The 12644-nt window shown below is 38.8% G+C and overlaps 1 long non-coding RNA gene across 3 annotated transcripts; it reads left to right on the forward strand.

Annotated features, from left to right (window-relative positions):
* Positions 1-3870: 3870 nt before the first annotated feature.
* Positions 3871-12074, forward strand: LOC309504531. 3 transcript variants are annotated; one of them, XR_014208109.1, is made up of 3 exons: positions 3871-4628; positions 11217-11360; positions 11618-12074. It is a non-coding gene; the product is annotated as an uncharacterized lncRNA (long non-coding RNA). The 3 variants fall into 3 exon arrangements; XR_014208110.1 differs by having other exon boundaries at positions 11786-12074; XR_014208111.1 differs by having other exon boundaries at positions 3871-4087; positions 4132-4628; positions 11217-12074.
* The last annotated feature ends 570 nt before the right edge of the window (positions 12075-12644 follow it).

Consider the following 12644-nt stretch of genomic DNA (forward strand, 5'->3'; position numbering starts at 1 on the left):
AATCAGTTGAACGTAGCGTTGTCATACTTAGTACGGCATCTTTAAATGTAATCATATTCTTGCCAGTGTAATGATATAATCCACATTTGACAAAAATCGAGTTTAAATGGACATACGTGCATATTTTACAGTAACAGTGGTCGATACGCGTTCTTCTGATCATTAATTAGAATGGCCAAGTCGCGTTTCATATTGACAGATGAATAGGCTACGCTCAGTTTATTAAATAGCCTACGTCTCAGTTTATTAAATGTCTCTTGCAATCTATGAAGGGACAATGAATCAATACACTGACACACTAGCGGCGCCAGGATTTTGATTGTAGGTGGGCCTCCAGAAAACTGGATGGGCCAGTTAAAATAAGCCAAAAAAACAGGTTCCCCTTCATCTCCGTTTCAGCGCTTTTCTGCGGCACTGAGGACAGCGACTCAGTAGCCTACCTGAATTTAATGCGTAATTAGCATAGGTTAAAAAAACAAATTAAACAGGAATTTTTTGTTGCTTTTTTAATACGATTACAATTTAATTTAATTTATTGTTTAATAAAATTATAGGCCTATTATTTTTTGTTTATTAACAGCTGTAAAGATGAAGTTGACGATCGCCATCTCCGTAGTGAACGCGCCTATAGAGAGAAATGCACATCATGGATTACATAACCAGAGAGTAGCCTATTTCTTTTCGTTTTAAATTGTTAAAAAGACATTTCAAGCTTTCTTAAGATATTTCATGTCTGTGAGGCATATGCTGAGTTTCGTTAAGTTAGGATGAGATGCGCGGGCGCCTCCATGATTATGTTGTCTGCTATATTCTTATTTATTAAATCCAGGCAATTGGTTGATAAAAAAATTATTAAAATTAAGATACAATTTATACGAAACTTAATTAAGTGGTCAAAATCATGTCAGACCCACTCCATGTCTCTCGATATTGCGTATCCTATCTTACTCGTGCTGTTCACTTTTTTATATTCAACATAGATGAAAAAAACATAATATTTTAACAAATATGAAACTAAATGAGGTTATTTAACCCTCTGGGGTCTGAGGATTTTTTGGGGTCCTTGAGATGTTCTGACATGCCCTGACATTTGTGCTTTTTTCAGTTGCTTATAAACATATTATTGGCAAAGGTATAATTACCCTCTATTTAGCACAAACAGGGCTACCATAATATGTGAGCAACATGCATGTACATGTTTGTATTTTTGAGAGAATAATGTTTATGCATGGTTATTGAAAAAAACTAAAAACTAAAGTTTCTGAAATAAGGCCACAAAACACATACTAAATATGTGACAATAAGACTTTTGACTAATGGATGTCGTTGCCTAGAGTTTTTTCTTCAAAATGAATCACTTTTCATAATCAAACATAGATGAAAAAATTACATTATAATATTTTAACAAATATGAAACTAAATTAGCTTATTTAATGGCTACAACACCTAGTAGGCCTACAGACTCTCGATTTGTACAAACTGCTGCACATTCATTTTATTCTCAATTTTGCACACATAAGTTGAAAGGCATTTGTTTGTGCATGCATGTAAAACATATCTGCAACATTTATCAAGTTCACTGATAATTATGCGTGCATTTATTAATTATTATCTTAATGAATAATGTAACAAGGACGAAGCATGTAAACTGTGTTGTTTGTTTAGAATGGAATGGATCGCAAATAGATCCAAATGAAGAAACGTACAAAACCATAGTAGAAAATGGGTGGGCCCAGGCCCACCCGGGCCCAATGGTAGCGCCGCGGCTGCACTGACATGGCAATGCTAGACAGATACTTTGTTTGCACTGTACAGTCCTACCATAATTTTGTCACTCCTCTCCACTCCTAGACGTACGTCTGGCGTCAGGGGGGAAACATTTACGTCGATAAAGTTAGGCCTACTGTAAAGGAAAGTCATTGTCTCACCAGGCTATGTTTATTTGCCATCCATGTCTGGCGGACATCTCGACATGGATGAAGGAACATCACCTGCAGCTCAACCTGGCAAAGACTGAGCTTCTCGTCCTCCCTGCCAATCCGTCTCTGCAACACGACTTCACTATCCAGCTAGACTCATCATCAATCACCCCATCAAGGTCGGTCAGAAATTTTGGAGTAACAGTTGATGACCAGCTGACCTTCACAGATCACATTTCAAAGACAGCTCGATCATGCAGGTTTGCACTGCACAACATCAGGAAGATCAGGCCTTTCCTAACTGAGCATGCAACACAACTTATCGTCCAGGCCCTGGTCATTACTAGGCTTGACTACTGCAATGCTCTTCTGGCTGGGCTTCCATCATGTGCAACTAAACCTCTACAAATGATTCAGAACGCTGCAGCTCGTCTTGTCTTCAACGAGCCCAAGAGGGCCCACGTCACTCCTTTGTTCATCTCACTGCACTGGCTACCTCTCTCTGCTCGCATCAAGTTCAAGGCACTGACGCTTGCTTACAGATCTGTCACAGGTTCAGCTTCCCCCTACTTTCACTCACTCCTACAAGTCAACATCCCTACCAGAAGCCTTCGATCGGTCAACGAGCGACGTCTCGTGGTTCCATCACAGAGAGCCAAAAAATCACTTTCCAGAACATTCTCATTCACAGTTCCATGCTGGTGGAATGATCTCCCCACCCGAATCCGGAATGCAGAATCCATGACAACATTCAAAAAAGAGCTGAAAACTCTTCTCTTCCGTGAGCACTTAACCTCAAAAAAAAAAAAATACTTTTTTTTTTTTTTTTATCACTTATCGGGCTTATGCTACTCTTAATAATGCCTGAACTTCGTATTTTGAGCACTTGTTTTTTGCCTCTTCACGATGACTTGCTTAATTTAGTCCCAATTTGTAAGTCGCTTTGGACAAAAGTGTCTGCTAAATGACTAAATGTAAATGTAAATCTGAAAAATAGTGTTATTTGGCTATCCAATGCTGAGCTTCCAGAGACGCTTAAGATGAAACTTTACGAGACCGGCGAGATGCCTCCACAGGGTGGGAGATACGCGGCGTGATTGACAGCTTTGACACCAAATGGATATACGTGAAAATCAAATGACATGATTTCACAACTTTTCATTGGTCATTTAGATATGTGAAGCATACTGTATACGGAAATGAACCTGGACATTCTATCCGTCGGAAAATCTCAAAATCGGCAAAATGGACATAACGCGGTTTTCATCGGACAGCGACGATATGCTTGTTGGGCCGGTGCACAGCGATCCCCAACCCTGAGTCCTGAAGTCACCCAGCAACACACACTTTACAGTCTCTTCTGTATTAGACCCTATTAATGAGCTGATCTGAATCAGATGGTGTTGATTGAGGAGACATGCAGCATATACAGAACAGACAGAGAAACCCATAAAACATTACGTTTAACAGGTACATTAAAATCAGACAATGACCAGTTAAAAAATAAATGAATAGGCTACCTTTCTTTCTTTAAACTTTCTTCTGATTTTGATTTACATAGGCAGCTTATTACCTTTAAACACACACATAAAAAGATCAGTGACTAACTTTATGCATATATAAATGATATATATTACTAATAGTGTCTACTATGAGGCGCCGTACAAGCCAAAATCCATTCTTCTACTCTCATACACACTTACATTCTCCTTTCACATACATTTCTACTCTCACACACACTTACATTCTCCTTTCACATACATTTCTACTCTCTCACACACTTACATTCTCCTTTCACATACATTTCTACTCTCTCACACACTTACATTCTACTTTCACGTACACTTCTACTCTCACACACACTTACATTCTCCTTTCACATATATTTCTTTTTTGTGGTATCCATCACTTCCTCTGTAAGCAGGAAGTCACACTCAGACCAGGAAATACATACCGGTATGCAAGACTTGCTCAGCTCACAACTTTACAATGATGCTATTCAAAGTAATCCTGTTTTCTTTCCAAGTACAGTTTTTACTTTTGTGAGTAAGTGGCAATGAACATGAAATCAGACAATGGTTTATTATTGTACTGGAATGTATTGACCAGATGCAAAGAGAAGCAGATTATTTTGTGCATGATCACATTCAAACCCTGTGAGGATTTCTGTCCGTCTCAAGATTTGTTGAGGATTCAAGAAATAGAGCAGCAGTAAATAGTCCTTATATGGGTGTCTGAATGTAGTGCGGACTGCTTATGAATCCAGACAAAGAGTCAGGTCTGAGGACAGTGATGTCCTGTTGCCTCCAGCTGTCATTGCTGGACATCAGGGCAGACCTCGATACAGCATTTCAGGAGAGCACTTTCTCATTTGGTATCCCTGGGAATGAATTGGCAAAGCATTGCAATGTGCTTAGGCGTAAGCTCTCGGACTCTGTACAGGCACAGACAGACGCTGGGTGTTCAGCCACTGGTGTATGCAACACTATCTAGTGACAAGCTGAACAGAGTTGTTGGTGAAATTCTTCAGTCGACAACAAACGCAGGAGAACGATATGTGCATGGGAGCTGGAGGTCACGTGGGTTACGCATTCAAAGGTGGCGTGTCAGACAGAGTCTACAAGAAGTCAATCCTATTGGACGGTCGTTCAGAAGACGGCGTGCAATCCAACGACGAATTTACAGTGTTGCAACTCCAAATCAATTATGGTGAATAAATTCCATAAAGATCAAATGACTGTAAATGTACTTTTTTTTGGTCACACTTTATTGCTGGAGTTCAGAACTTAGGGTGAGGTGTGATCATGGCCTTGAAAACACAGGTGTTGCCCGTTTTATGCTTTACAGGTTAGGATTAACCTGTTAAGCTGCACCAGTGCGTCGGCGCACTGAAGCATTTTTTTATTTATTTAGTTCAAAGTTACTATTAGTGCAGCAGATTAATGGCATATTTCAAGAGAATCGTTCAAATTGGTATAGAAGCATGAAATTTGGCACAGATACTCTCTAAGGGTCACTTTTTGGGAAAAAGGCGTTGGCCACCCAAAAATTCAAAATGGCGGCCATTTTTTCAAGATGGCCGCTATTTCTGTCAAATTCTCATTATGTCAATTGTTCAAACAGTGATGTAGGCATAACATTTTGTGAAAATACTCTCTTCAGAATGTTTTTTTGGAAAACGGTGCTTGTCCCTCAAAAATTCAAGATGGCTACCATTTTTCAAGATGGCCGCCATTTCTCTTGAATCCTTACATCTTTTTTTCAAATGGTGATGCTATCATGAATTTTGGTACAAATATTCTTCAAGGAACATTATCATGGAAAAAGGTGTGTGCCGCTCAAATTCAAGATGGCGACCATTTTCAAGATGGCCACCATTTCTGTCAGAGCTCAATTTAATGTGTTAAGGAAGGTTTTGTTTAATAGAGTGAACGTCATTACACAACCAGGGAACACTGGTGACTTCACTGCTGTGGAACTCAGCATGGGGTTCAGTGTCAGCTGATCTAGTTTTACTTACACTGTAGTTCTTGACTAGTAGTAATAGAATAGCTAAGTTTAGTGTCCCAAATGCTGCCTAACAGTCCCTCATCAATTAGCTAGTAATAGACGTAGTTAGATAGCTGCATTTGAATTGACAAGTTGTGCCAGCGCGGGAGAGCCGAGCCCAGGGTAAGCGGGGCAATATATGACTTGTTCATGTATGCTTACCTGGAAGGTGTACAGATCACACAGGACTTAAATGGCACTGGATGAATGATCGGGCTAGGTGTAGGTGACCCGTACCTAGTTGTATCCCACATAGATATCCATATAAAGGCTAGATGTCTTAAGGCGGAGTCACTTCCGGCATCACCGGTGGCCATCTTACCACAGGGAAGCTGTGCATTAAGGTGAGTGATCAGCACGCACACAAATCCTCTTATCTCACTGAAATCTTGACGGATTTACAAACGGTTTGGTTTCTTACAAACGTTATTAAAGTGGCTATAATTCTTTCATATGGAAGTCCATTGTTATAATTATTCATATGTATGCAGTATCATAATTACATCTCTGACGTTTATAACAAACCAAACCGTTTGAAAATCGGTAGAAAATTGAGCAAGTTATGGTTATTTAAAAGTACATGCACCATGTTACGAGTGAGCGAGCACCCTGTGGTAAGATGGCCGCCACGTGCGGACGTCGACCTCCATTGGCCAGCAGTGCGCACGAGACATCTAGCCTTTATTATATGATAGCTATGGTATCCCATACCTGAATGTGTACTATGTCTATGATTGAGGTGGTAAAAGGATAACCCCTCGGCCTTAATCAGACAACAAACCCCCAAAATGGCAAATGAAAATCCCATGTCAGCCAAGAGTCCAACTGATTGGATGAAATGTTGTCTTTGTCAGACAGACACAAAGGAAACCCTCCAATCACCACCTACCCATCATGTTTCTCATCATGATGGCTATAAAATGATTGCCACCAACATTCCACTCTTTCACAAGATGAACAAAATGACAATGACCCTGGACCTGGAACGACTGGATGAAGGTGGGGGTATAGAAGCTACTTTGAGAAGGAACCAAGCGAAGTATCACCACAATTGTCGACTTCGGTTCAACAACACAAAGTTACTTCGTGCCCAGAAGCAACAATCCGATGCTCAGTGTAGTGAGATAGATGAAGGCCAAACAAAGCATCGCAAAACCATGATGCAGAAAAGTCTAGATGATCAGGTTTGCTTTCTTTGTGATAACATATCTCCTGAATCTGACCTACGTCAGGTAATGACACTGCAACTGAATGACAGACTACATGAATGTGCACAAACACGGAATGATGCTAAATTGTTTCAACTAAGTGGTGCTGATGCCATTGCACAGGAGCTGAAATGCCATCATTTGTGTCTCATTCATCTTTACAACAGATAGAAACCTCCTCTGGGTCACCCAGATGGTCATTGGCAAACTTCAGATGGGCCTGAACATGCACTGGCTTGAGCAGAGGGACATTGCGTGCGCTGCAGGATTTTAATCCATGACGGCGTAGTGTGTTACTAAAGGTTTTCTTTGAGACTGTGGTCCCAGCTCTCTTCAGGTCATTGACCAGGTCCTGCCGTGTAGTTCTGGGTTGATCCCTCACCTTCCTCATGATCATTGATGCCCCACGAGGTGAGATCTTGCATGGTGCCCCAGACCGAGGGAGAGAGACCGTCATCTTGAACTTCTTCCATTTTTTAATAATTGCGCCAACAGTTGTTGCCTTCTCACCAAGCTGCTTGCCTATTGTCCTGTAGCCCATCCCAGCCTTGTGCAGGTCTACAATTGTAAGAGGTTGGAGTCTGTTTGATTGAGTGTGTGGACAGGTCTTTTATAGAGGTAACAAGTTCAAACAGATGCAGTTAATACAGGTAATGAGTGGAGAACAGGAGGGCTTCTTAAAGAAAAACTAACAGGTCTGTAAGAGCCGAAATTCTTACTGGTTGGTAGGTGATCAAATACTTATGTCATGCAATAAAATTCAAATTAATTATTTAAAAATCATACATTGTGATTTTCTGGATTGTTGTTTTAGATTCCGTCTCTCACAGTTGAAATGTACCTATGATAAAAAGTACAGACCTCTACATGCTTTGTAAGTAGGAAAACCTTCAAAATCAGCAGTGTATCAAATACTTGTTCTCCCCACTGTATGTGCAACCTGTACCAGCAGCGTATCCTTTTTTAACAGTGGCACTTCCTCTCTGTGGACTACACCTTGCCGTGGTGGAGAGGCTTGTGTGCTCCAATGAACCTGAGACCTATGCCGGCGGGGATTTTATATCCCTGGCAAGTTTAACTAAGCTGGACAGGTCAAAGGAGAGGAGGCAGACAAAGCAGACATTATGACTATTTGACAGAAATGGTGGCCATCTTGAAAATGGTGGCCATCCTGAATTTTTGAGTGGCACATACCTTTTTCCAAAAGAGTGTTCCTTGAAGAGTATTTCTGCCTAATTTTATGCTTGCATCACCATTTGAACACTTAAAATAATTAATATTCGACAGGAACGGTGGCCATCTTTAAAAATGGCGGCCATCTTGAATTTTTGAGGGACAAGCATCTTTTTCTATTAACTTTTCTATTAACTTTAATCTTTTTTATGTCCTTTAGAGAGTATTTGTATCAAATTTTATGCTTGGATCACTGTTTGAATAATTTATATATTAAGCATTGAATAGCAATGGCGGCCATTTTGAAAAGTGGCCGCCATATTGAATTTTTGAGTGGCCAACGCCTTTTTCCAAAATAGTGGCCCTTAGAGAGTATCTGTGCCAAATTTCATGCTTCTATACCAAAGTGAACGATTTTTTTACTAATCTGCTGCACTATAGCCTATCAGATTAAATGTTTTACCTTGACAAACTATACATCATTAAAAAGATATAAGATTCAAGTTTCAGTATTTGACAACTATTGTATTCTGAGAAACTTATAGTGACAGTTATGTCTTAATTTGTGTCAGGAGTCATGAAATGAAAAAATGCGTTGATCCCTTTAATATGAATTATGAGCGTCAGCTGGTCCATTCAGAAAAAAAAACTCCGTGCTGTCGTCATGACAGCGATTCACAAAACAACGTCCCTCAGGGCTTTTAGCTCAAAAATGTGCTAACTTGGAGAAATATTGATATATTCTCATAGATTTACTTCATATTTCTATAGACAGGAATAATATTTCTTGAATTTATACCCAAATGTGTCGATGTAATCATTATGAGCGCTTCTTACTGAGATGTGCTGTGTTTTCAATTCATACCTATAGCCTGAGGGCGCTATATGCACAATAATACTCCATATATGGAACATGAAGAAGAGACATAATCATGTGACCTTCAAGGACGTCACTGATAGCAGCTACACACAAAGCTAACACAGAGATCGCTGTAATATGCAGATACAGACGTTTTGAAGACAATAAACATGATTGCAAATGATATTTGATATTTGAGTGTTCTTCAAGCAATGCCAGGTATTTTTATAATAATAGATTATATTTATAATGTAATGCTAATCGATATAGACTTTATCATCGTGCATACTATAAATAATATATTTTCTTTCAGATTTTTTTTCATCTGAAGCCAAATTAGATCACAGAAGATTATTTAAAACACTCGACTTGAGTTATGAAATAAGTTTGAAGCACAAACATAGTTTTAATCTCATAAATGGTCGTGTATTGATGGTGTGCTAAGCTAACATGCTAGCTAGCTCAGGTGCACCTGTCACCTAGAAGTTATTATTTTATGGGGGTTTTTTTCTAAATAGTAATGCTTTTCTGAAATGTTTTAGTGCATTTGATACAGTTTCAAATATAAGTGAGAACTTTGATAAAATAAATTAGGGATTGAAACCCTATGAATAGCCTGTGAATAGCCAGTCGTTAGTAACTATAATGCAGACAAAAGATATGCATATTTAGATCCATAACCAGGCTGGAGAGGTGTGTGAATGTGTACTGGGGAGACGGAGACTGAATGGGGCTCGTTTGCACCACAAAACAATAGAGACAATAGACTGAATAGATGACTTAGATGATGACTAAACATCAGTAGCATTTTTAGAGTCTAATCAAAATAAAATCATTTGACATGATCTTGAAAAACATTTCACTAAATACAGAGTTTTAGACTTATCATTTTCAGATTTTAAATATAACATGGTCACACATATGGCTTTAGCTGCAGTGCATTTCTAGATTGCTACAGGGCCAACTTCAATTTTATTTTCATGAAGATGTTTCATAAAAATAAATTTCTAATAACTTTACAAAACTTTGAAGCTATTTAAAAAAAAATATTTTCATTATGACAATAATTAATTCTACATTTACAATAAACTACCAGGTGTCAGCTTTCAAATGAGATCATACTTGTGCTTTTAGTGCAAAGGGTTCATGAACTGTATGTGTTTCAGTTTGGGTATGTCATTTCTGGGGATTTTTCAAAAGTGGCGTTGCAGCTTAACAGGTTGCTGGCAGGTCAGCGCATAATCAAAGAACTGAGAGGTTATGGGCAGAGCTAAATCGAGTAGTGTCACTTCATTTTGTTAATCTTTTCAACTTTATGGAGAAGCATTGTGTGTTAGATTCACTTAATGCGCTTCATTAATTTTGTCTTCACTATATTTATTTGCCACGAATTCAAAGAATCGCTGCTGAATTTCAAAACCAGTGGAATAACCATAGTCAACAATGCAGGAATCATAACCCGAGTCAGCAGGACTCAGGAGACGTGTATTGCACATTCAATGACCCACGTAAAATAAACTAAAAAATCTCAAGTTACTCAAGACTTGTTTACTATATCTGGCCATTCAGAGGGTCTAAGCCACTTGTACTTTTTATTAATCTTGTGATCTTTCTGTTATGACAGAGATACATTTTTACTAAAGATCATTGGTGAATTTTGAGAATTATTAAATTGATAAAGGCTCTAAAAATTGATAAAGGTTTAAGGCTTTAAAACCTAAATAAGTAAATAAAAAAATAAAATAAAAAAAGAGTAAATTAGGCAGCATTAGTGTCAACATAATGACAGTGTACAGATTGGTTTTAGAAAGCAATGCCCAGTGCAAACTAATAGTTAATGTCATTACAGTTTTTCTGTGTCAATTTAGCATGCTTACATAGCCAGACTTTCGTACCAAAAATACAACTCGAAAGTGTGATTGTTGGTTCATGAATTGCAAAATGGAGCCTCCAGGTCACAACTTAAGCTAGCAAAAATATCAAGCTCCAAAACAAGAGAAGATTAATGAAATACAAAGCAAAAACATCAGTGAACCTATTGAAAACAAGCTTCCATAAATTATATTTGTTGTCAAGATTACTGAGAACATAATGGCTACAAATACTGTGGCAAATTCATTCAAGTCTGCAATAGGTTAAGTGTTTTTTTTTGTTTTTTTTGCCTTCACTAAACTTTCTGAAAATCCGAGCTGTAGTTACATGTTACCACTTTACTGTGTTAAATATACAATGAAAGTGGATTTTGCAAAACAATTGTACGATCCACCCCCAAAACACCAAGAACTGTATTAAAATTATTTAACTGCTGACTTTTTTTAATTTATCTGTGTGTGAACTTGATCTTAAAACATAAAGCTGAGATGGAGGCCTATCCATACGTTATTTTATGCCAAAACCATGGGTATTGCCCAATGCAATATCTATATTGTTAAAAGCGCTATATAAATGAAGATGACTTGACTTGACTTATCTATTAACTATATTCTCTTTTTGTACATCTCACCAAAGGTAGTTGACTTGGCTTTACCACACCAGATGCTTTTTCCTGACCTGTGTTTTTAATGGAGTCGTTACAGTTTTTCACTTCTGTTTGTCTGCCTGTTCATCTGAAGTGACGTATTGTCACAAGGCCATCATGCTGGTGATGAAACGGTACGCATATCATTGTAACCCTGCAGATAATCTTCTTGCTAGCAATATGTATTTCACTTCACTTCAATATATAACTATAGTCTACAACTATATTTCTATACCTTTCTATGGATACAATAGATTGATGCAGCACTAGTATAACCAGAAGTTATTCAATAACACACTGACAGTCAGTTTAAATATGTTGTTAATTATAGTCAAATGGTTGTATTGTGCAGTTCTTTGCCACCATGTTGAATTTGTACACATTCTATCAGTGTTTAACAGGAGAGTATAGAGGACAGGAGGCAACTCATTCAAGAGCAAGATTCAGCTTATGAAGAGTCATTGCTCTTGGACCAACAGAGGGTCATTTCAGTTCCACAAAAGCACAATAGAAGTTCCTGGGTGTAGTTATTTAACTACAGTGATGACGTGTTTTACAGCTGGAAAATGCGAGAAGAAGGGAAAGACTAGAGGAGAGACGACTACAGGCAAGTTTACAACATCACAGATGTCTACTGAAATCCAAGACATCAAGTGCAGAGGACAGTACCACCATCAAAGAAGCTAAGGCAGCCATCACTGAAGACCTTAAAGGCAGACACAATGACCCTGGTGTTCAGGATCATCTGCACAGAACCACAGCACTGGATCCAAGGTTCAAGTCCCTGCCTTACCTGGAAGAAGCCTGTGTTCAGAAAATCTACGATGATCTCCCTTCGGACATTGAAAAGCAGGGGCCTGTACCATGAAGCCGGTTTAGGTGGCTAGCCAGCTATGTTTCAGTTTAGTTTCCGCCAACCCTGGGTTTTAAGTACTATGAAAGTAGCTTGGCTTGAATCTGTGTTCGTTGCCATGGTATCTTACGCTGCACGGCTAACCTGCTCCGGGGCAGGTTATGTTCTGGATTCAAGATCTCAGACTGAAGTTTGACCAATCAGCTGAGAGCAAAGAAACATATAGGTGACGTAACTTATTCCCAGTGTCTGTTACAATGACTTCACCTTTTCTTCCAAATCCTGTGACATCTCAGCGCAAATTGTTTGACGAGCACTTCGTAGAGAAAGAGTTTTTAGCCAGACAAAATCCCCTTGCCTTTCCTGATAGTTATTTGTATGAAAGATACAGATTTTCCGCGGAAGGAATGTCTTATCTTTGCGAACTTCTTGAGCCGCACATAAAGAATTTAACACGTCGAATTCATGCACTTACTGTACCGCAAATATTGCGTTGCGTTTTTTTTGTTGCAAGTGGTACATTCCTGCACGCTGGGTGACGCACAGAAGCTATAGGGGAAAACAC

The sequence above is a fragment of the Leuciscus leuciscus genome (assembly GCF_965113295.1).
Source record: "Leuciscus leuciscus genome assembly, chromosome: 8".
In the NCBI taxonomy this organism is placed as follows: domain Eukaryota; kingdom Metazoa; phylum Chordata; class Actinopteri; order Cypriniformes; family Leuciscidae; genus Leuciscus; species Leuciscus leuciscus.